At 39.9% G+C, this 26,498-nt stretch overlaps 1 long non-coding RNA gene across 1 annotated transcript in view; it reads left to right on the plus strand.

The window, feature by feature from the left end:
- Positions 1–23,599, plus strand: part of LOC124061877 — a 62,741-nt gene extending 39,142 nt beyond the window's left edge. Inside the window, exons 2-3 of the long non-coding RNA XR_006843821.1 lie at positions 22,495–22,630; positions 22,757–23,599. This is a non-coding gene — a long non-coding RNA (uncharacterized LOC124061877). The remainder of the gene's footprint in view (positions 1–22,494; positions 22,631–22,756) is intronic.
- Positions 23,600–26,498: the final 2,899 nt, after the last annotated feature.

The following is a 26,498-nucleotide window of genomic DNA, read 5'->3' on the forward strand; positions in this document are numbered from 1 at the left end:
TCTCTATTCGTGTTTCTTAATTCATCAGGATCCTAGTGACCCTTGATCTAATCCCCTCTCTCCCAACATGGCCTGTCCAGAGGTCCACTGGCAAGGAAGGAATGTATTGCAATTTAATTTTGAATAAACACTGTACAAGCATGAAAACAAACAAACAGATGGGGGAGATACAGCAGCACTGCTCTGAGATTGTGTTTGGTCAATGCTTGCAAAATTAAACTGGAGGAAAAATATGATTGGTTGATTGATGGTAATGATAAATTTATTTGTAGAGAAAATAATAATTAGTTTCACTGATAAACCCTGTTTGCTAAAATCAAAAATACAAACTAGAACAATTAGTTAATTAATTAGCCGATGACTAGAAAAATTCCAGAAAACTGATTCAAGTAAATATGCCTAATTTTTGATGGTTTTAGCTTCTCAAAATTCTTACCTGTTTTAACACAACTGGAAATCTGCCAAAACAAGACATTTATAGACATCACTTTAGACTGCCATAAACTGTGATCTGTACTATTTTCTCACACTAAACAATTAATCAAATAATTGAAAGAACAGATTCACTGATAAAGAAAATCAACATAATGTGACGCTCCACAGCATTTGCCAATAAACGTTTTGTCGAGTGTGCCACCAAACAGTTTGCTTAAGGGAACTCGGGGAATTGTGTCACTTTAAGAATTAAGAATCAGCTTTATTGACAGCATATATATTTTTACATACACACACTGAATTTGTCTTCTGCATTTGACCCATCCTTAGTTGAACACACATGCAACACCTGGCAAATTACATGCAGTGAGACACACACAGGATGTGTGCCTTGCTCAAGGGCGGGGCATTTTTTTTTCACATTAATCACTCCACCACACCCAAATTTTTCCTGCCCGTCCGGTGGGGGAATCGAACCGGTGACCCTCTGATCACAAGCCACTTCTCCGACCTCTAGGCCACCTCCCAGCTATGTTCATCAACAGTTTGAGTGCCGATAGGTCAGAATTAAATTAAAACTACCCAAGTTATTGTTAAAACCTGACTGAAATTTACATACAGTATACCAGTGTGAACTAGTGTCGGTTTTGTAACATTCACAGGCGTAAAAACAAACCAGCACTGTCACCGGCGACTTGGTCTTGCAAATGTCAGCAGAACTTGTGCTGTAAGAAACATGACGTATCTGAAATACTTTTCTTCTCTGCTCCGCCGATTCCTGATGTGACATGGCAGCCAGAGTGTTTGTGTCTCCCCTGAGTACAGTGCATACCTGGGTCAATATGCACATGATGCCATGGATCAATCAGGTCACGCGCATCAGTGAAAGGTGACTCAGGGGGCAACCTGACAGCTTCCTCAATTATGTTGATAAAGTGTCAAAATGTCAGGAATCACACAGACAGACACGCACACTGCTGTGACAGAAATTCTCAGTCACACCACAGATGAAGTGATAGAGAATCATTGTGGAGGGGGGTGGAGGTGGAGGCTATGAACATATGGCCGTGTCATCTTGACGCTACACGTTTGCCTGCTGACTGTTTGAGCGAGAGGTGCTCCTGTGGCGCACTGTGGGCAGTGGACTGTCTCGACCGGCGGGTGATGCAGGACACTTGCAGCAGGAGGAGGGAGCTCTGATAAGGGGCCAGTTTCTGTGAAAGGGAGCTTGGGCCGACAGGAAGGCCTCCAGCAGATTGTGTGGGGACTGGGCTGTATGATGTTCAGCCAGAAGGAAGTATGCACAGGAGTGATATAATGTGTCCTCAGAGTGTATGTTTGTGGGTCTGCATGTGGACTTGGTGAGGGTATGGAGGAAATAACTGAAACTGCTCATAGCTAGTCATTTTAGATTTTGTGACCAACAACATCAGTTGGTCTAAATCCATTTTTAAATTCATATTGCATGTGTACTTCATGTGAACCAAAAAATATATACGTGAAAATAAACATGAAACCATCACAAAGCCATAAAAAGATCATTTTATCCGTCACAGAAAAGAGCTGTGATGAAATTCTTGCCAAGATTTCTGTTTTTATGTGGATTGCTCACCCGCAGTGCAAGATAGTAAATATTACACATTTTCCTTACAAGTCTTATGAAATATTGAGTGGCTTGAAATGTACTCGGGAAATGAGGTCATGATAAATGAATGCAAAGCAGGGAAGCTGTGCAGATTGTTTGCACTTAGTCACAAGATAATGGCTCTGATGGCTGTACATCCGATGGCGAGTATACTGACGTCTTTCATACCGTAAGCACTTCAGTCATTTTCGGCAGCGGCTGGACAAAGGTGAGAGGTTTACCTCCACATGTGTGCCCTCTCTGTGGACTTGAGATTTTGTAGGAGTCCCACTGAGGTGCAGGGTTATATTCATGACAAGCTCCTAGCTTGAACTGTCTTCCATGCAGCTGAGATTATTAATAATACAAATGGTTGTCAGCCTGGAAGTGTTCATCACCTCTATCATACCTGTACCCTCTAACAGATGGAATTGAAATTATCTGTTCTAGTTCCCTTTACTGTTTCTGTTAAATGTTCCTCCCCCCACTGAGAGATTCAGATGATAGGAGTTATTCTGTCTAGTGTGGCCTTCCGCCTTTTTCAAACGCTCCGGGAGATTTCTTTGAATCTTTTTAGGAGATTCCATAAATGTAGAGGATCAGCTTACACGGTCCACCATTAAACCTGCAGGGTATTTGATACAGATGTGACTTCCAAGCTTCAAAAATGAGATTTGAGCTTAGCTTTGTATTATATAGTCCAAGTGTAAGGAAATGACTTTTTGAAAAGGCTTGTCTGTATTTCTTTTCCTTTTTCCTCCCTGAGTTTCCTTTCTCTCCTCCAGCACAGCCCTCTGGAGCTGGGTTATCTTTTTATTACAGTGAAGGTTTTAAAATGAATTTAGGTTCTTATGCAAAATGTAGCCCAGCTATGAATTAGTGTCCTGCAGCTGATGCTGTATGGTCCCATGGCAATAAAGTGAGTGAATGTTGTTGTCAAGCTATTCTCGGGGGCCTTGCTTAAGCGCACTAGATAGAGGTCAGAGGAGGCATGGGGAATAGTGCAAATCCCTGCAAGTCTTTGCATGTCCTCTTCTCTTCAGAGGGATGCTGCTAATAGAGACTGGCATCCTGCTGCTTTCAAATGACTCGACCAATCATCAAATGCCACCTTTGGACATTAAGGTGCAGTTTTTGATTTTGCTTTGATTAAATTCAAAAAGTCAGAAAGGAAGAGGAAAATTCAACTTGGCCATTTCATTCCCCAAGTGTGGTGTATGAAAAGTGGACCTCTGTTAGGGGGAGGCTGTTAAGGACACCCCACCTCCACCCTTTCATGTGACTGTCACATGCTTGACAAAAAAAAATAAAATAAAATAAATGATAAAATAATAATAAAATAGAAATCAGGCACAGCATCAGCTCCCTGTTAGCCAATCCCCTGACGGGTGGCTGTCCGCATGCTTTCCCTCATTCAGGGAAGTGTGTCCTCCTAATTGCCTTGAAGGTAGTGTTGCTTGTTGAAAAGCTGTAAACCCCATCTTGAAAGCAATGGGGTGTCACTTAACATCAGCAATTACAAGACTCAATCATAAACTGCTCAGCCATCTGAAAAATATTAGGATAATCATTTTCTCCTCCTCCAAACACAAACAAACCCAGTGAAGAGACTAATATGCTGCTGAACAGGCGATCGCTTTTATGGCTTTTTTCGTTTTTGATTACTTGTTCTTCTGAGCTGAGCAGCTCCATTTCTCACCAAAATCAACGTCTGGAGGGAATTACAAAGTGCGATCGTAGGCATATTTACACACACAGAATTCATTGTTGCAGAATATGACTTTAAATGGCATTTTTAGATCAAATTGTTTTGGTGGATGGATTTTATGAGACCGTGTTTGTGTCAGGAGTAAAACCCCCAAGTCAACTTTTCCAACTTTGAGCTGTTTCAACTTTCATACCGCACAAGAAGTGGAAAGGCTCTCTGACAGGTTTTGAGTCATACCTCCACTGGTGTTTTCTGTGAATCAGTCGTACGTCTAATCAATGACATCTCCTACTGCATGTGAAGTGACAGATTGGTCCTGGCATCACACTGAAATAGCTTTGCTCTCTCAGCGTCACTCTGTGCAACGATCAGACTTTTGCTACTGACATCGTGTTGCCAAAGACTCAGGTCAGCAATGGTGTTGCTTTTTCTACCCCACCATCATCTCACCATTATCATATAATTACTGACATTTGTGGTGTCAAAACAACAAGAACATCGACTGTTCATCTTCCCTCAGAGCACTCTGTGTGCATTGTTGTTCAACTTCCATTTAGAAATTAGATACTGTTCATTACAGAGAAAAGGACAGTTGATAGGAGGGCAATAATACACAGATTAGCCAGTCAACAGGAAAATATCAACACTTTTTTAAAAGCACCAAACACTCAGCAGCACCAACTTCCCATATGTGAAGATGTGCTGCTTTGCCTTATAACATCACATTAAATATATGTGGAGTGTGAGTGGGGCAAAAAAAAAAAAAAAAAAAGGCAATTAAAAATGTCACATTTGGCTCAGAGAAACTGCATCAGGCATTTTCATCATATGATAATCTGTGCAGTATATGATTAATACATGTAAAAATGACCAGACAGAGAAATAATTGTTAGTCACAGCCCAAATATTTATTTGAATAAAATGCTTGGATTCAAAGATAAAATTTCAGAATTTGAAATGACAAAATTGTAAATATGTATATTAACTGATGTATTATAACATATTACACAATATATTATAAAGTATATTGCACTAAGTACAAACTTTTACAGACTGGACCCTCAACAGAGAAATAAAGTAAGTATGGATTTTCTCTCAAATAGCATTAACTTTATGGGTCTTAAATATTAAATACTAGGGAAAAGTTGTCTCTAAATGGTCTGTGGTGTGCAAGAGTTATAGAGGTGACACAAGTCTGGAAACTGTGATGTGGGACCCAGTGCCTGAGGAGGGGATTTAATTAAAGGAGGTCTATATCATTTTGAAAAGACAAAAAGCTACAAAACTTTGATAACTCAAATGACTTTGTCCTCAAAGACAACCACTTTTATGGGCAAATTCTCCTAATTTATAAAAGGATCCCTCCTAAATCATATCATACCTTCCAGCAGTGCCAGCAGCCAGTGGTGAGCAGTCTGTGTCCATTGTTTTAGACAATGATAGATAAATCATTTTGGAACAAAGCTCTTCAGATGTTTCTTGTACAACATATTCAGAGCGTGAAGAAGCCAAGAGAAAAGTCAGAAGGCGCAGAACAGCTCAGTAAATTATTTACAAGCTGTCAATAGTATATCTGCTCTTTTCATCCTTGCCTGTGTGTAAACAAGAAAGCTTGAGAGCACTGACACCTATCGTGATACTGCACTCTGAAGCCTCAGTGGGGGAGACAAACTGTCAGTCAAACTGACAGACACTGATGAAACTGGAGGTCCATGTAAATTTTGTATGAGGTTTTGGGGAAAAAGCTTTCGACTTGAATTTGCTGGAATATCAGAGAGATGTCTAATATGAAAACCCATTTTTGGCTTAACCAAAATAAAGCTTCTGTCATCACAGTCATGGTCATCAACATGGCCCAGATACTGTTACTGCTGTCATAAAGCTAGCTTTTATTTGTTGTACATTATTAACAGCTCTTCACTTCGACAGTAACCCTGTCTTTTGCTGTCTATGATGCCTTCACTGTTGATTTGGTGCATGATAACCAGTGAGAAAACAATGAAGCCATTCTCAGCGCAGAACATCATGTGTTTTTGTGTTTTATGTGTTTTTGAATCTTTTACATTTTGCAAACCCCCTATATAGTTCAAAAAAGGAGCTAACCTGAAATTAAGTCAGATGCCGTATTTTACAGAGAGGAACACTTTAAGAACTTTCTGCTTCACCTCTCATAAACCTTTTGTAGCTCAGGCTTCTACGTCCACGTCATTGAACCGATGCCTTCTGCAATGTGGTGCTACAAATTAAAACCAGAGAAGCAGTGCAGCACAGGCCATCCAAGACATCCTACTGAAATACAACTCATTCTGGCATTAATGCAAAAATGTTTAACAGCAACATTAAGCTGCAAATCTTTGTGGCAAGAGGCTTTTGTTACGGCTGCCCGTGTCAAATCTAACACACCTGGACGTCTGGCTCCTCACGCCACAGACGGTGATTCACAGCTCTCTGACTTGTCTCTCTGAGAGGAAAAATAGTTCTAACGTTTGATGAACTGACCTCCTTTATCAGATTTTGACCACAGGGACGCATTGTAGAGCAGATGAACGGTGCACTGCCAAATTAAATTTTAAGTGGCAGCAATAAGGATCTCAAAATGCTCATTTATGTCTCAAAGCATGTCTGAGAATTAAGTGAAAATGGTCTCTGCCTTGATCATTTCTTTCTGAATAAATCATCAATCATTCATCGTCTGTTATGCACAAAATTTGTTTAATAAATTTAGAAACACTGTCCAAAAAAAAAAAAACAGTTTTAAAGCATTTATGAGCTCTTGTTGGCTCAGCTTACAAGAACTAAGAGGTTCAAAAAGTCTTTTACAATAACTATTTCACCGACAGACTCTTTATTTATTTCTAAAGTTTATCCAACCCAATTGTGTGGACGAATAAATGAGTATTCAGAAAACACTCTGCACACAGCATGTGAGCAAACAGGACTTAAACAAAAGTTCAAATTGTTATTACTTTATCAGGTAGATGAAGTCTGGAGGACGCCTGAGATACAAAATGACCTCTCGACCTGAACATTTTTGACCACTTCCAAGAAATCCAATTAGGCTTTGCCAGCCTTGCAATGTATCATCTCCAGTTTCTGTTTATCTGCTCTAAGCCTCAGTGCTTTTCAGATTTCCCACACAGACTTCAGTGTCACCACCTTCCTGTTAGCCAAAACCTTAATATAAATAATGTCCAACGTTAGTCTGATGTGAGTAATTCCGCTTTCATTTCTGTTTTATCACGCAATCTTTCAACATGCTTTTACACTTTCAAGTAGTGGCCTGTCTCAACAACACCTTGTCAGGTGACTGGACACCATCTTTCTCAATTACTAATTGCTTATGGAGGAACAAATTAGTTTTACAAAGTCTGACAAAATACCACAATTTAAAAACCTTTTTTGCAGAAGTGCTTTGTTAGAGGTTAGAGAGTGTTGAATTAGGGTTACCTGTCCATGGATCCATTCTGCTAATGTTGCTAAAAATGCTCCCACTACTAAAAATGCTTTGACTGCACTTAACACTTAAGTTGAAACTTACTGTAATAAGCCTGAAAGCTATACAAAAAATGTTAACTAAATCTCATGACATCCTCAGGTAGTATTTACTGAAGACCTAAATAAATTATACACCATCAGCTGCAGTCCTGTTTCTAGGTATTCTCATAGCCTCATTTTGATTGTCCCTTTAATTTTTCATTAATGTAACAAGCTGCGTCTGTAATAGAGAGTAATTAGGATGTAAAGACAATAATAATTTCATTTATACAAACATAAACATCCACTGAGGCTTTAAAGGAACACAAGGCCTTCCACATGAAGGGCTGTCAGTACAGCACATTACTATTTATATACTGTTTATATTTGAGGCTTTTAGAGACGCGTTTATCCGGAGGAACTTAAAATGAGTCAGTATGTAAGTGACGCAGCCACAAAATGCAGCACAGTTGCTGTGGGGACCAGATCTCTCAAACTTCCTCTGTAACTACAACACTGTCACCACACTGCAGTCTTTCCTGTACAGATTTATAGGTATCAGGAACTTGTTAAACACATCGTCACCAACTTCATTACAATGTGAACCTTTAACTCTCTGCAGTGTTTCCCCTTGGACTGAGTTGTAGCAGAGGTGAAGCATTTGTGCATTATTATTTTTTTAATTTTTTTTGCATGTGTGCAAAGCGGGCATCACTTCTCATCCTTCTTTTGCTGAGCAAGGCTTTTAAACTCACCTGAAAACTCAAACATGTGATTTGACAAACAAGCTATGAATTTAAGTGTGCTCACCTGTTTTATTCACAAGTACACTATATAGACAAAAAGTATTGGGACCTCCACCAACTCTTTATTATTGGATCCATGGGTGGTACAGGACTGTTTATCAGGGTTTGCGCTCGGCCCCTGACTTCCAGTGAAGGGAAATCTTAATGCTTCAGCATACCAAGACATTTTGGACAATGCTATGCTTCCAACTTTGGGCAAGGCCCTTTTCTATTCCAGCATGACTGTGTCCCATTGCACAAAGCAAAGCTCCATAAAGACATGGTTGGATGAGTCTGGTGTGGAAGAACTTGACTGTCCCACACAGAGTCCTGACCTCAACCCCATCCAACACCTTTGGGATGCACTGGAATGAAGATCTCAAGCTTTCTTGTTTACACACAGGCCAGGCCTTTTGGTCCAACATCAGTGCCTGACCTCACAAATGCTCTACTGCATGAACGGGCAAAAATGTCCACAGAAACACTCCAACATCTTGGCAGAAGAGTGGCAACTGTTATAGCTACAAAGGGGGGACCAACTCCATATTAATGTCTGCGTAATTAGAATACAATGTCATTAACGTCACTGATGGTGTAATGGTTAGATGTCGCAATACTTTTGTCCATATAGTCTATGTTATTTGACACGGAGGTGAAGTGTCTATAGTGCAAAATAACATAACATTAGTTTACGATATAAAGTCTCTTCTCTCTCAAGGAAAAAAACAAGAAAAAGTCAAATTCAGCGGCGGCAGTCATGTTTCAGTAGCGCCATGATACTTGTAAAAGATTCCCATCCACCATAACTTTAACTCTCATTGCGTTATTTACAAGAAATGTGACATTTTTTAGCATCACCATCAGCTTATGCTACCTAGCTATAACTAATAAAATCAGTTAGCCTGACCATTGAAGCTGACAAAAAAAAAAAGCTGTGGACTAGAAATGAGAAGGCTGCTTTATTTAATTAACTGTAAATTTGCTGCTCTAAACTGTATATGAGATGTGCAGGAATGGAAAGCTGATCATAACTAGTCATTAGATAATTAGATATTAAATTGTTACAAAAATGAACAACAATAGCCTACATTGCTATGCAAGTAAGGTACAGCGAGAGGAACAGATAGAGAAAGAGCAGACATCTGAGGCAAAGTTCCTGTCTGAAATTGCTGTTGATTAGAGAAGGAATAATGATCAGCACTTTAATTGTCAATCAGCGTAAGAGCCATTTGATTTGATTGCACAAAGTTGTTAAGACAGCCACTGAGTTGCAATTCTTGTGCATGTGTGTCTGCAAGTGTGTGTCTAGCTGCAAAATAAAAATCTGGACAACCTGAGGCTGTCAGTGGGGGCATGCTTATCATGACTGATGAGCTGACCTCTGACCTCAGTGTGTGTGACAGCATTGCAAGATCCTTCTGCCTATATCACAGTTGCTTGTGCACAGAACACTAAATTAGAAAGACATGTTGTCCTACTGATGGAAAACCTGGATAAGAACATTTCATTGTAAAGTTGATTAATAAATCTCAAATCCATATCTTTATCCCAGGCTCTAATTAGAAAAAAATTAGTAAATCCTGGTTGCTTAAAGATGGTTCTGCTCTATTTATTAAAAAGGTGAAAAGTGGATAAGCATAGCATTAGAAGTTGTTGGAATTGCTAAAACTAGTCCCTGAAAGCGTATTGCAGGCTGTGCTTTAATTAGAGTTTTCAGAAAAAAAGCTGTACACTGTAAGAAATCTCAAAGCAGCTGATAAAAAGCTGCAAATCAAATAGCAGTGACTATGTGTTAGGCTGCCTTTAAAAAATGTATTGCCCCTTATAGTAATGCTTAATCCTCCGGCATAAAGAAAACACTTTGAGCTGCAGTGACTGGAAGTAAATGCAACTCAGTAGCTTGAAGCATGTCTGGTGAAACAACAAGGTGTACACACAAGACCTTCTCTACCCTATCAATATGTTCCAAGCATCCATACTATACATCTGTATGTGCTCAGTCCCTGCTGGTCTGTCTGAACAGGTGTGTGTTGTATACATGAGTGATGACCTTGTGTGTGTCTGTCCTCTGTGTGTGTCGACCTCAGGTCTGTTCCAGCCTGACCGTCAATCTTTCGTGGACTGATAAGAGCCTCACACCATAATGCTGAGTGACTCATGGAAGGTCATGTAATGCTGATGGCTGACAAGACCTTGGATAAATGCAATATAATCTCATGTAATTACTGTCAAATCACTGTTTCTGATTAAAACCCTTACAAAATGTCTACAGATACAGTCATGCAAACACAATATCAAATTAGTCCTTTCTGCCTAATTAATAACGTGGAATGTACTTAATCATAACGATTATACCACAGCTACAGAAAATGCTTGTGTGTTGGATTACAGGTATCTTTGATAACTGTATGACAGGAAACCCTTAAAACATAGTTTCAGTCAGCAATTTAACCACTGTTCTAATTCAGCATACAGGGTATATTAAACTGCAGGTAACCATAGCAACAGTACTTCTGCTTCATGCTACATTACCAGTTAATTCTCAGTGGTGAAACTGGCACACTAACTAGACACACTAGACTCTTGACTTGGATAAAAGTAAAAATACCACAACAGAAAAATGCTGCGGTAAAACAAAAGCTGTGCAATATATAATGTACTCAAGTAAAAGTACATATATCATTTGCCAGAATTATCATATTTTTTTTAATTCTTCTATTAAACAAGGTCTGTTGAGAAACACACTAAATCCCTACCAGTCCAGCGTTTCTGACTCCTTGACAAAACAAAAAAAAAAAAAGAAAACCATCACAGGATGGAAGGAAAAACTTGCTGAGGTCCTGCAATGACTCTACATTTGTCCTGCCAGCTCATTCATTCCTGGATTACTTTAAAACGGTGTCCTTGGTATTCAGCCTAAAATCAGGCAGTAAAAAGCATATGTACAAACCTTTTGTTATTCCATCCACTGTTGGGGTTTGGCTTCACAAGACAAAGTTGTGAATTCACCCAAGGATGAATCACCAACTTCAAGATCATTTGTGCAACTAGCTATATAATTATAATGGCTTACAGGAAAGAACAGAGAACACAGAGTAGGGAACACAGAGAACAGGAAGAAGCAATTTAAGGGTGCTCAGATTTCACAATAATAATTAGACACATCTAAAAGCAACTACTGCAAACATGAAATACTTTGTGCTTGGAACAGATTTTATTTATTTAAAGCTTGCGGTGGACTAAAAGATGTTGCATGGCCATTTCCAACAATTGTGTGGTCAATTCCTCTTGCCTGGTGGTTACATACTGCTAATCTATGTCTTCCTTCCTTTACTTTATTGCTTTCACCCTAAATTAGTGCCAAGAATCCAGTATCTCTGAAACCCCCAGCAAGGAAGACAGATGGGCGAGAGATTTATTAGCAGTAAAGATTTTGTATCTGGTTTACAAATACATTATTCTGTATGTTACATATGCGATAAAGAAATGAAATGAAATTTCACAACAGTAAAACTTCTGCCAAAAGCCCTAAAAAGAATATTTTTTTTCAGGTCATATGCCAAAGTCTGGCATATGAAGGTGTCTGCCTTGTTATCACATCAATGACTTGAAATAGTGATTGCTCAAAGAGCCTTATCTGTTGAACTTGAAATATTTCCTTTTCCATTTTGAATCGGGAGTTCTGTGCATTGTTTTATTTTCCCTGGGATCCAAAAAGTACTGCAAATCTAATCATAGCTCATACCTCTGCTGAGCGAACACTGACACCGTGTTTTTTGGGTTGGCCTTGAGGAAAACGAAGATTAGCTTTGATCACATGCGCACGCACACACACACACACACACACTCAGACACACACGACCAGACATATTGTGGCTTGTCTTTCATCTGTTCTGTTTGATTCCATCTGTCAATTCTTCAGACTTAATGCACCTCAAGGTCTGTGTTTTGTCTGTGTGCGTGTGTGTGACAGAAATAGTATTGAATTGTGAATTAAAACTGAATCTGTTCAGCTGAAAAGGACAGGTCTCAAGTGCTCAAGTGAAGAATTTATATCGTTTCACCAATCACAACAGAGGAATACACTGACTGGAGGTTAGATTAGCCACTTAACATCAGTGTGTAAGTATATCTGGGGCTGGAAAGTGCAGACTCATTGAAACCCTGGTGAGCACCACGTGAACAAGACGGCCTTATTCAAAAGCTGTAGGTCCTGTTGTTGAAATTACCAAACAGGTCAATATCCTCAGAGGTTGCTGTACATGTATGTAGTGGATAAAGTTAAAAATCTGTTTATTTCAGCGAGCAAGACTCAGTGGTACAGACTTTTAATCTAAGGGTCCAGGGTTCAAGTCCCTGTTTGTGCGTTAGTGCTTGTTATGTGAATTTCCCCGTGTGGGACTAATAAAGGCCTGTCTTATCTTATCTTAACTTCTGCTTCTGAGCAGATAAATAGATGAATAAATCAATCAATGCAAACCATAATATAACCTATGTAAAAATGATCAATGTGAAAAATGAAACCACAGCATGAAACCTTTCACACGTCCAACTGTAAACTTCAGTATCTTATCCAATGACCTCATGTGACAAGCTTTGTGGCCTGGGATGAAACCTGTACCTGATGCCCGGTGCGTATCCCGATAATGTTATTTCCAGCAGTAGCAGTATTGTTGAGGTTTATAGCCCACTTGCTGTGTGTGCCAGAGAGAGAGAGAGGAAGAGACCACAAGGACAAAATGGCTCACGATGGCCAGCTCATTAATTTAGAATGATGAACAGACAAGTTTTTCATAAATCTTGTCAAAAAACTGATACAATCAATCAAGATTTATATACATGTTGAGGGAGAAGGACAAAATGACAGTAGTCAGACTGATATTAGTATTACTTAGTTTTACTTCATACTTAGTAGGCTCATAACTAGCTTCCTTTGTTGAGATATTTGAGTTGTGGATGCGTGAATTAATGGTGAGTTTGAAGATTGGCGGGTTTGAATAACTGCCTGACTTTCCTTGGCATCTAAGCTTCAAAAAAGGCTGAGAGAGCCATTATGTGTGTTTCCATCTGTATGTGTATGTGTGTGTGTCCTTTTATGGTTGAGGGAAGAAGAAGAGAGGGAGAGTCAGACTGTCTTACCCTCTCTAAAGTCTTGGAAAAAGCAGACATGGTGATTTCAATTTGATTTGTCATGAATCAAAAAACATTACCTCAGCATGACACTAGACAGACACTACACACAGGCTGTGGCCAAACACTTGGTAGCTGACTGCATGCAGGGCAGTATCCACTGCATGCTGAAAATATTACCAAGATGTCACAATAAAACCTCCACAATATCGCAAATTAAATGTTTATACGCTGTGTATAGGGTGTGCTTTTTCTGGTGTTCCAAGTAGAGACCCTGAGCCAATCCTCAATCGGTATCAGCCCCGATCCAGGCATATTTTAATGGATTATTATAGGCCAAAATAACATCAGTGAAATCCTTTCATTACTGCACTGCACTGTTGAGTTGTATCCACCTCAGTTTCAGCTCCTTTATGAGCCAGGCTGCAGAGTCTCACTGCCTATGTGAGATACAATTGGAATTTGTGAACGTGTAAAATTATTTGGGCACACATTATTTGTCACTGAGGGTGGCACAGAGGTCAGCAAAAAATATACAGCTATGTTCGACTACAACAATCTTTTCTCTGTCTAACTTCTTTCTTATTAACAAAGCGCAAAAAATTGACGGCTGACGGCTTGTCTCTTCTCATTCTTATTCATTCCTACTTTTTGTGTTGTTTCAGCTTCTCAAATCTGAATATTTGGTGGTTTTATCTGTGTTTTAGGATAATGAAGTGACTGTGCCTTACAGGGTTAGGACTATTAGTAGAAATTGAAGTTGTGGTCAAGGAGCCACATTAGGCTAACCCAACCAAAGACCATGCTGTGAAAAAGACTAATATATGGAGCTATGGCTCATTGAAACAGTCTGCTATGGCTTGTATTGCAAGAATCTACAACCAAAGATTTTATGCAGCGCTGAAGGAGGTTCATTTTTTTGTGCAGTATGTGGGTTTAGAGGAACTGAGACTATTATTGTTGTTTTGTTTTGTTTGTTTCATGATTAATTGTTAGTATTGTTTTATTGTTGTGTATATGAACCGTTTTGGTGTGATTTTATTGTTGTTTCATTGTAACAATGCTTTTTTCCTCAAACTACGGCGTGTTTATGGAAACGTAAATACACACATAATCTGTAGCTCAACATAACATTTCACCATGTGTGTAAATACTGAGTCATTAAATCATATGAGTTTATGTAATTTTTCTTTTTTCCTACTTGCAAATTTAAATTTGACTAAAGTAAAAATTTCTTCCTTATCAAGTTTTTCAGCTGTCACAAAGGACTCTGGAAATGGGATGGACATTTTTAACTTACTTTCTTGTGAGTTTTCTTTTAATCATTCGAACCAAGAAGCGTTTTGATTTGATTTTCAAGCTCATAAAATCTCAAAGAACATTTCCAATATATACTGATCAGTAGGAAGATTTGGCAGCAGCCCCAATTCTCTGATGTACTCAAGTAAACACAGACCACACATATGCACAAATAGGCCTGAGTGGTGGAAGAAGAAAAGAAACCAAATGCAATTTGATTGCTCACTGAAGGGCTGAAGACAGACGAGAGTTGACAGCATGCAGGTAAAGACAGGCAGCTGTCTTCTGCTTCACAGAGTGCAAGCAGCCAGGTGGGCACTGACAAATAAATAATGGGTTATTCAATTTAAAAGCATCTTACTCACTGAAAACGCCTTTCTTTTTTTTGGCAGTAAATTTCAGCCTTAGGTGCTGTCCATTAGGCTTGTTGTGGTGAGCGATATCTGCTGCCATATGGTGCACAAGCCGTAACAGTGAATTTTTTTTCTGCACCCTATCATTATTTCATCATTTTCTGAGAAGCCTGGTGCATTCAGTGAACCTCACTAAAAACATTCTGCACAAATTAGGATCAACGATCAAATCAAATCAAGAGTGACGGCGACTGAAGTCAAATGCAGCAGAGTGGATTCAGGGCTCGACAGTCAGGACTGCCCTCTTGTCCAGGGCACGTAAAATCCCACCTTGAACTAGTAAATCTAGCAACTCGGGTGAGTAGGAAGATTTGTACCAATACCAATCAGTCACTTGAGAGCATAAAGCAGCGGGAGAAGACATTTATGATTTCAGACAAGTAGATTTCTGTCCCACTGGCCCCAATGGAAAAAAATATTAATGTTGAACCCTAGGATGGACTGAATCCAACAGCTGCTGTCATGTAGATCATGAAATTTGATTTCAGATCGATAATAAATAAAATTCTAGCAGTTTGGCTGGATTCACCTACTCTAATTTAGTGACAGTTTTTAAATTCGTGAGAGGAATCAAAATGTTTGCTCAGGCTGTGTTTTATTTTTATTAGAGTGTCTAAACTAAGAATTTCAAGTATGTTATTAAATATTTGTTCTACTCTGTTTTTCCATTAATTTTATGATCTTCAGGTCATAAGAAGCCAAATCCACTTTGAGAACCAGGAACCTTATCATAATAGAGGGGTCTGCATGTCTGCATGATCTTCATAGTTTTGTTATCGGAGTCTGTGTAGATCCTGGTTGTGACTCCTATGTCAAATTGCACACAGGCAAGAGGCCAGTTGAAAAAACAATTCAATGTCTTTAATGAAGTGGCCAGAAGAGGTACACCGGGTTTCCCCTCTCAAGCCAGGCCTGAGGGAGGTGGCCAAGCTTAGTCCCGTGGTCGCTGAGCACCCAGCATAGATCGGACTTTCCACCCGCAAGGAGAGGAATGTCAGGGAGCCAAAGCTCGTGTTCAAAGTTGAGCCCAGCCAACGATGTGCACAGACGTGAGCTTACCTCAGTGCACAGTGCAGGCTCTGCATTAGATCTCCACAGTTGGGGCTGGACTCTATCCGTGGTGAGTTGTGACAGGGTCAGCTGAGGACACTCCAGACTCACTGGCTGAAAGCCCCATCCTCTGAAGGAAAATAAACAAAACCAAAAGCTACTTTAAAGTGGCTATGATCAATATTTACGTAATAACAACGGATCAAATAAATATCTGAAATATGAAAGGGGACCTGTTGGATCTGTTGAATGTGTAAATAGACAACTGTTTTAACAAGTTCACAGCATCAACTGAAAAAGTGGTATGTTGTTGTTATGTTGCCACCAAGTGGCCAAAAAAAATTGGTTTTTGTAGGTTTACTAAACACAAATGGCGCAAACTGAGATCCATGCTTGTCTTGGTGCACTGTGCAACAAATCAAATTTCAGCATGCCCCCAATGGCACACCAACATCAGTCAGACAATAACAGACAGATGTACACTGACACACTAAGCGTCTCACCAGGCCGATGAAGCAGAAATGCGTCTGCAGACGTTTAACACACAGAAATTGCTTTCTGTCTGCACTTTACTGTTTTAAAGTAATGCTCCTCATGATTTTGCCCTGATTAAAAGCACAGTGTTTGTCTCTCTCTCTCAGTCACAGTCACAGTCTCATTACCGTACTGTACTACCGAACTTGAATTTCATGCAGCCTCAATTAGCTCTCATCTGTAATAACTGACACACAATGGTTTGTAAATAAAAGGCACAATACGTGTCGGTGGGTGGGGGGTGTGGGGAATGAGTAAAGCCTACATGTAATACTTCTGTCAGTCTCTGCTGTCCCTTGTGCGCTGTGTGTATGCATGTTTACTTCTTCAATCTGTAAGATGCTCGATTATTACGTAACACACCACAAACAGGATGCAATTAGCAATATTGGTGTGGACAGTTTTCTTTGATGTTAATGAAAAGAAACGTTTGAAGAAGAACGGGAGTCGTTCACCAGCAAAGCCCGGTTGCTATGGCATGGCTGACGCAAAAACAGGACCACCCGCACTCCCTCAAATACACGCACGCACACGCACACACAGTTGTTGGCTATTTTAAGCACTGCGAGACTGTAATTTGAGTGCTCCATTTTTGACCACTGTAACTCAGGATGCACATGGGGGGAAAAAGGAAGAGGGATCAGAGGCTGGCAAGGGTGGAGGTTGGGGTTGGAGTGAGACTGGCAGGTGAAGGTATAATGGGAACACAGCCTAAAGTGCCAGGAGGCAGGGTCAGGGAAGCCACTTGTTATCCCGCCCACCTTTGCCCCTTTAACACTCTTTCATCTGCTTTCACAGAGAAAGCCCCCATGCAGACAGACATACTCTTGAACCGCCTGTCGAATGTAGTCTCAAAAGCAATTTCACAGCAGGGAGGGAGAATTTTGTCTTTGATGCACTTCTGTAAAAAAAACAACTTAAATTGCTCTGTTTCTTTAGCAATCACAGAAAATTGTGCTAAATTGTTCAAAACATCTAGTCGGTGTTTTCTTGTTGCTGAACACGCTGGGGGGACCGTATGCCTGTGTTTGTGCGTGCGATACGAATAAACAGCTTAATGACTCATTCAAGTGTACTATACTGTAGTCATACGTTGTACCCATACTGACGGGAGAGCAGCAGCACTGGACAAATGCCACTTTGGATTCCTTGTGAGATGAGTGGGTGGAAGTCAGATCTATTCTAGGACCTGGACGGGTTTGCTTTTCAGACATCAATTAGCCTGGAAATAGCAGCAAGTCAGAAAGATTATTACCAGGATGAATCAGAGAGGAGGCAGACACCTGCGCCACAGTTTATAATGGAAGATCTCAGGCAGCTGTCACAAACATTTGGGTAAAGTCAGAAAAGCTTACATGTGACTTCATCTGAAAGCCTGTGTGATCCAATTGTGTTGTTGTCCTATTTTTGCTCCTTCTTTACTAAATTATTAATATTATTATGGATTATGGAACACAAGTACATACTAATGATACTATCCAGCTATGGTTAAGGTACATCAACAAGTTTAGAGAAGTTACTATAGACATCATTATGTATGGGCAGAATAAATGTGAAGTTATAGATGATTTGTTGAAGTATGTTGTTGTTGAGTTTGATGTAATAATTAAGAACAGACTTGTCTATAACTGCTGATTAAAATACTCCCAGTCTCTCAGCCTGTTCTTGAGCTCAAGCCCACATGTTCCAAAACAGGACTGACTCCTTCAGGGTTTTCACTGTCGATTAATCTGCCAATTATTTTCTTGATTAATTGCTTGGTCTATAAAACATCAGCAATATCCTTATGGGTGAGGTCACATCATAATGTGTCTTGTTTTGAACGACCAACAAAGATCGCAAAAAAAAATCACTTTCATGTTTCACTGTAATGTTAAGCCAAGGAAAGCAGTAAATTAAACTTTAAAATAGTTGCTGATCAATTGTTTAGGATGCAGGCAGTGTGTCCGTTCAACTGTCTGTTTCCTGCATTAAACCTACTTGATTGTTTTTCTTAAAAAATATTGTTAATTTAAGTCTTTCCTCTGAGACTCCCAGGGTGAGACTGTAATGCAGTTAATAGAAACACCTGTCTGTAAAATGCACCTGTACAGTTCAGCAGCAACACAAACTACATACAACTTTATGATAATGATGTTGACTCAACATGTCTCTTTTCAACAAAAGCTGAACATTATAACCTTCGTTGATTTCAGATTTATTGCAGGACTGATGTATTACATTAGTGTTAGCTCAGTGTGCTTAATAAACTGGCAGGCTGTATCTTGGCCTGCAGGACATTCGACATTAAATTCTGTAATGGTTAAAAGCTCCTCCTGCCATGATTTTTAATCACTAAAGTCTGTGCTCCAGGAGGGATTAGAAAGTAATCAACATCTTACAGCAGACAGCCTGCTTCGGTTTTCACAGTCAGTAGGAGCAAGATTCACGTCTGGCCACTCTTGGTGCTCCTACTCCCATCCACCATCATGATCCCAGTGATCCCACACCAACTACATATTTCCCTGGTTATCTGTTACATTTACGATAGACCAGATGTCTAACAAGCTGTACTGTGACTTGGATCAGATCGTACCTGGACTTGGAACAGATCCTGTTGTAAATGGAGCTGTCACGGCAACATCTAGCCTTCACTGACAACACATATATAACATGGCAGCTTCGAAAAATGTGTTGTCCTCTGGTCTAAAGTGTAAATAGTCAAAAATAATAGCAATGGCTGAACCAGCAGCTCCACGGACAGTATATTACAGTATATTCACACAGTATAATTTACAGGCATACTATGACGATGTGCCTATGTTTCATTCATACATTTTAACAACACAACATGGAATAACAATAAATGGCCTATGGATCAAACTGCAAATCATCATTAGTTTGCAAACTGCTGCCATTGAGAAAGAGGAAGAAAAGGAAAGTGAGAGAAAAAAGAAGGCAAGGTTTGGTAGGAGTTCAAAGACGAGAGGAAATATGAACCACATGTGCAAGCCCTAATTTCTTGGTTGTAAAAAACATTTTTGTATATTTTTATTTCTAATAACCGGGCAGCATGCCTTGTGGCTGTTTTCAGGCGCAGACTTCAGAGGCTATGGGCAAGCAAACAGAGGAACAATTAGTCAATGGTAAAACATCCCATGTAGAGCAGTCGTACTACTCAGAAATGCATTTGTTTCACCGAGGTCACACACAGTTTACAGCTGCTGGACATTCCTGGCAGTAAAAATCCACCCACAATTCTGCATCTTCAGACACAAGTGGCAGATGTTGGTTCTGTAAGAAAACTGCCCTTCATACAAATTTTAGAGATAATTTTCCCCATTGTTTCCTTTATATCTCAGAGAGTTGTTATGATGAGACTGTTCTGTCTTACTCGGTCCGTTTCCATGGTAACCACGCTGCCGTTAGCCAGCTGTCCAAAGTGAGATAACATAACTCCAGGCAGAGTTGAAGGGACTTCTATAAATTTCCACTGTGATCCCACTGATTAGGTAAAGCTGTCGTGTCAGTACTGGTGGAGGTGTGTGTTTACCTGGCTCACATCACCTGGGCCTCGGTTAATACAGCTAGCCCAACACTGCTTCACATTACCTGATTTTATCAGATAACAGGAGAAGATTTACGGACTCAAGTCAGGCCAGGTCTATTACTGGTATATCTCACAGAAGAGATTTGTTGTGTTACATTTAAGCTGTGATGTATTTATTCATACAGTTTTGTGTACGCTCACATAGAGCACTTAAACTTTGATGCATTTCACAACCTATAATTCAGCACAATTAACATAATTGCTCGCACGCGTTCCCCATGTATTTAACACCCTCCCTGACAAAGTACGACTGTATTGTGCCTCTGGTGTGAATGCATCAGTTTGGCCACCATCTGGCAGCTTGTGCAGTATTTGTCCTGCTGTGCTGTGCAAGTGCCCCTGCCGAAATGGCAGCATTGGTAATGTAGAAACAGCTTGTCTGAGACATACAAGTCTTATTTACATGCCTGTCCCTAAAGGCATAAACCAGCTTGCAGGCTTAGCTGAATTTCTTAAATTTAACACAAATTAGTTTATCTAGCACACACAAAACACACAATCCAAGCACAGGTTGTTGCTAATGTGTGAATGTACATCATGCACAAAATATGCATTCACAGATACAGGCATGAAATATACCATATAAGTGAACAGAAAGACCAATAAGACTGAAACGTGTTCAACCCCCCCCCACTCTGCCCACCCAGTGTCTAATAAGTTACCATGACAACCAGAGAGTGAAGAGGATTGCCCTTGTTGCTCTTGAGCTTACTTTTGTTGGAAAGGTTTCCCTTTTTCTCCTGTGGTCCGCCATAATCGCCTCAAGATAATGATACATATTCTTTATCTAAAATTTATATTTCCCATGAGAATGCATTAAAAACCAAATAGAGGAGGTGCCAAGATCAATTTAAAAATCACCCACACGGACAGGAGCATTCACTCCTTAAATACTGCTGTGACATGAGAAAAGCAATGCAGTTTTTTTGATGACATTGTTTTTGTGGGGTTTTGTTTGAAAAACCCAATAAATATGAACATGTCCTTGAGAGAAAATCACACTCCATGCTGTTCTACGTCACTACAACAGTCGTCCATTTTATTTTTGCATTATTAAACGCTAGTCTCAGAGATTGTGATTTAGGGAGACTTTTGTGTTTTGAAGCAAGCCATGTGTGAAAACCCATCACAGTCACATCACGTTTTGATTTTTTTTTTTTAAAGAATATTTGAAATAACATTAAGAATTTTCATTACTATGTGCACCAGCAGTGAAAAAACACTCACTGAACCATTCAGTAGCAGTCCTGTAATCAACACTCCTGCACCTGTTGAAGAGGATTAGCATTTGAGCCCACTTTTCACATCTATAATCCCCCTTTAATATGCACTTCATGTAATAATGAGCTGCTTGACTTCTCTGATAGCACGGCTTGAATCTGATTCAAAGCCACCCCATGGCTTGTACAGCTCCTTCTCTGCCTCAGCAACTAAACTTTGTTATGCTGTTTTGTATATAACCCCCCCACCACCGCACCACCACCATTCCTCCACCTCCTCTCTGTCTTTCACTGCCTGCCAAGGGAGCAAACATCTCATATGGAGAATCAGCTTCTCATCTTCTGGCGCTCTGATCTGAGTAGGCTCCAACTGACGGCTGAGGGGGCACAGGGCGTCATTTGCCACAGCGGAGAACAAATGAAGTGGGCCACGACATCTCCCTGTCTGTTTCCAAATCACTAGATGTACAAATTTAAGAATCCTTTAATAGGATTTCATGTTTACTTGTTAAAGAAAAGTCGGTTGGGGGGAAAAAAATCACTACAGTTTTAGTAATCAAAAGAACAGACGGACATGTCGTAGTGTTTTGTGGTCCCATCACTGTGATTTCGGTATATCTAAATGCATTCTAAGGCTTTTCAAGCTCTGTTTCCTCTTTTCATTATATGAGATTAACATCCAGGAGTTAATCTAACCAGCATGGTTTATCTAACAACTGCCAAACGTGCCCAGAAGGAACTACTGCACTATAGAATATCTTTAGACCTAACTGTGTCATTTAAAGACAATTTGACGGTTATTACTTAGGTCGCAGGGCATATATAAGCACACAAAGTCACAGGCTAAGCCAAATGGCATGTACTGAATGATTCAGGTAAATTTATGTACTCTTACACCCCTACATGCAGGTTTTAGTTAGCTAGTTTAAACAGCCATATCACTTTGTCATAAAATCTGATTTAAATGAACCAGGTCACTAATTTTCTCATTAAATGACCCATGTTAATTAACTGATATAACACACAGAATGACAAACATGCATTACATTCAGCACTCAAACAGCGCTGACTTAATTTTTACACATAGCAACATATGTACCACAGGCTAGGATAACTCAGGAGGCTCTATCTCTCTCATTCTCAGTGAATCCCCAAAACACCTTATCTGCCTTTGTTATGGTATTCCCTGTTTAATTATGAACCGCTGATTAAAATTCCACTCATCTCCTGCAGCCTGCTTCTCAGTACCGAAGCCTACAACAACACACAGACAGACAACAATGCAGATGCTGACATTTCAATATCGATTCATAGCTCCAGTAAGGAGATGAAGAATTGTGGCCGCAGGAGAGCAGGGAAATTCATCAAGGTGAGCTCGTGATAAATGAGAGTGACAAATATCGTGACGTAATGCTAAAGGTCACATGTGGCATTTGGGCACACGGTGCACCTTCCCAACCAAGAGAGTGAGCCATGTCATTATCTTCTTTTCCAGCTCAAAGCAGGGACCAGCAGGGCAACGGCAGGCTAAATGTCACATCTGCCCTGCCAATGCATGCCGACAGAGCGCCCTGACAGCCCTGCAAAAACCCCAGGCTGCTGCAGCACTGCCTGTCCATTATAAAGCACCCATCATGGCACACAATAGATGCCGTCATAATGTCACCAGAGTGCTTCGCCTCCAGCAGACAATGAGCACCACCACCGTCGCCAGGGTGGGAATGTGTGTCCATGTGTATTTGGAAAGATAACGCAGTATAACCTGGACCTTTTCTCAGCCAACCCAAGAGCTTCCTTCTCATTGCTCCCTGCTAGGCTTCCCTCTTCTGAAACAACTAAGTCATTCCTTTTACTTTATGACAGATTGATGGGAGATTGTTGGCAGTGTCTGTGGCTGTCTGCTTTGTGATGAATCTGTTTTTCATACATTTTTGAATCTACATAACTGGCATCATATGACATATTTATTTTTTTCTGAATTACAAGGAAGAGACCTGAAAGCCATGGGGGGAAAAGGATAAGAAAAATGTGACAGTTATGGATGGATTATGCGTCATCATTGACATTTGCAGAACATTTTTATCGAGCTGTATTCATTATCTGGTGAATTACTCCCTTTTTAGCACCTAATCAGCCTGCCGCGGATTAGCTTCAGCTCATGTAAAATTTATTTCATGCTTCAGCTTCCATGGAAGTGAGGCATGAAGAACTACTCAGACCAGTGAATGTGCCACAGGCATGCAAATAAATGACACTTGGGGTAGTTTGCGAGTTATGCGAGAGTATCATAACAAGCAAATATTTGGAAATTCTATAGCGTACCGTATTTCACCAAGTACTCCTCATGCACTTCAAAAATCTACAAAAATACCCCAAAAAAAATCTCAGGACGTCAAAGCATTGCATTCCTACAATATCTGCTATTCTTTTTTGTTTCATGTTACCCAGACAAGTTGCACTGTGACTGACCTTTAACTGGTGAGAGAATTAAGCTATCCACTGGACCTATTTATATGCAGAATAGCACATTATTAATATGTTAATACGTGCCAATTCTTCCCTGCTTCGCATTTACAAAAGGAATAGCTTGACCTTTGGTGACAACCTGCCAACAAAGTCAAGCTGGCCTAATTTAAGAAAGTTGTTTAATGTCAATTGCCCTTTGATCGGGTGGAGCAGCAAAAGCTTGGGGAAACACGCTGATGTTTAAACCTGTTGTGTGAAATTATTGCAACCTTTAATACAACTACGATGTGGGAGTATCCAAAAAAGTGTGTTTGTTATTCAGATAATCCATACTTAACGAAATAGTTGTATCTCTGGAAGTAGTATAACAATATGCACATTACCAGAAGACAAAATTATAAATTTGTTTTGTGGTGAAGGATCTTGAAATACTGACTAATCCAAAATTCAATATATTTATTGAATTTTCCTCAAATTCAATAAATATACCCTTGCATATGGATATATACATATCATGGCATTTATCCCACTTCAAATGTAGTTTTGTGTGCACGTCATTGCATACATCACGTATGACAAATGCTTGTATGTAACTGTGGTTTGGTATTTGGTTAGTATATTTGGTAAGTGACTCTTTGCATTCATTAATCTTTTTCCTCAGGCTTAGTTGCTGTTTGTATTTATCATCACTGATGGGCATCACACACTTGGCCCATTCAGTCAATGGTTTCAAGCCTTGTCCACTGTGTGTACCAAATATATTTTCTCCACAAAGCTGACATTCAAGCTTCTTATCTTCCCCAGTAAGTCAATCATTTGTCATGCAGAAGTGGTCATTCCTGGTCAGTGGTCAGCCAGGTGCAATGTGTCCATGGTGTAACTAGTGCCGCCTCAGTAGTTTGCATCTTATGGGGAAGTGTTTGTGGTGCAGCTAGCACCGACTGCCTCAAAGTTACAGACACAGTGATGCGGTAAAATGATGTGCCAATTGGTTCCTGCCAATCCAGCTGCCTCACAAAGCAAGTTATGCAGTTGTTTAGGTGCTCAGGAATGGGCTCTTGGACTCACCGTAAGGAGAGAAGTGCAGTGCATGTACTAGTGCATACCTGCCCATTTCAGGCACTGAGGTAATGTTAGTTGTTATGCAAAGTAAGATTCAAATCTGAGATTCGAGAAGCATTATAGAGGTCTGAAACAGGCTAAGAATGAATATGAATTTTCCATATTGTACTGTACTATGACGCAATCATAAAAAAACAGCATCTTAAGTATTTAACACTAGATAAGCATGACAATATTTCAAAGGAACCTTGAACCAAGCAGACAGAGAGTGTAGGCTATACGTGAGGTCATCATAGAGTGTGGATTTTTTTTTTATCCTTTTTGCAAAGAAAATCAATGAAATATTGAAAGTTAACTTTAATTTTGTAAAGTATCAGCAGGGCTCCATTCCTGTCTGTAACGTGCTGCTCAGGTCATCATCACCTGACTCTCCCTGATGGCACAGTTGAATAAAACGAACACAAGCCGATTTGGTTAAATTATGGAGTCTGAAGCTCCAGTTTGAGATTTTGTGATTTAAGCATTAGCAGCACAGAAGGCCAGTCGTCCTGCAAAGAGTCAATATCTGTAAATGATTTGAATGACTCAAAGGTCAACTTCAGCAGTCTCAGTACATTCAATCCAGAAGGCAAGCTATGACTCACACTCTGGGGGTTCAATTCAGTGGACTCAATTCAGGTGGCTACACAGTAATGGTGAGGAAATTTTCACTGAATGTTACCATCACTTGGTATTGAGTGAACAGATTATAAACCAGAAACTTTTAATGATGCCATATCCACACGCAATTCCTGTCGTTTTTTTTACGACTCCTCTGTGAACCTGCTAAAATCTTAAATATACTCACGCTTCTGGGAACAGAAATGTTTTTGAAACAGAAGCTTATAAGCAACTTCATTAGAGTGTCTGCATAATACTGGACTGCAGCAGCTTTCACACCAGCCGTGGCATGAAAAGAATGGCGGTTGAGGCCACAGACAGTTCTCTGTTTGTGTCAAAGCACATAGTTACTGACATTCGAGTTTAGACAGAGCAATAAACAGAGATTGGCTGCAGTGCCAAACTAATAGACGGTCTCAGACTTTGGTAAGGTGGCTGGCAAATGGGACTTCTCACTTTTAATAATCTCCCTTGTGTGCTTTGGCATATATGGAGTTTGAACACCGTTCCAGGGACTAAGGCATTTTCACTGCGCCGCAATATTAGATGTAAGTTTAGATCAAACATACCCAGGAGTGAAACAAGTTGTCAGCATTTTTAATTTAATATATTTTGACCTGGAGGGGCATTACGTAATGTATGGCCTTTCTGGACCTCTACTGGCAATTAATGGGACCTGCATCAACATCATCTGAAGTTAATGTATTTCCTCCCACAGAAGACTCCAGCAGAGCCTCCCTCCAATCTCTGTTTAGGTAGCCTATAATTAACATAAAAAGTCAGGTTTTCACAGCTAATGCGTCTCACACAAGCATCCAGATCTGATTTATTGTGATGATAGAACAATATTTCTTTGTTTTGAGCTTGCTGTGTTATAGCAGTGGGATATTGTAGACTTCATGGCTGAAATGTGCTGTGGGGTAGATGCTTGTAAAAAAGGAGTGTACTAAAACTCAGCAAGCCTTTGTTCCAAAAACGTGCTGACCATTAAGTGCTTAACAAGACAAAAAATTTTAGCAGCTGGCAAAGTCAACATTAAGCTGATTAAT

This window comes from Scatophagus argus, chromosome 7 (assembly GCF_020382885.2).
Source record: "Scatophagus argus isolate fScaArg1 chromosome 7, fScaArg1.pri, whole genome shotgun sequence".
Lineage (NCBI taxonomy): Eukaryota > Metazoa > Chordata > Actinopteri > Scatophagidae > Scatophagus > Scatophagus argus.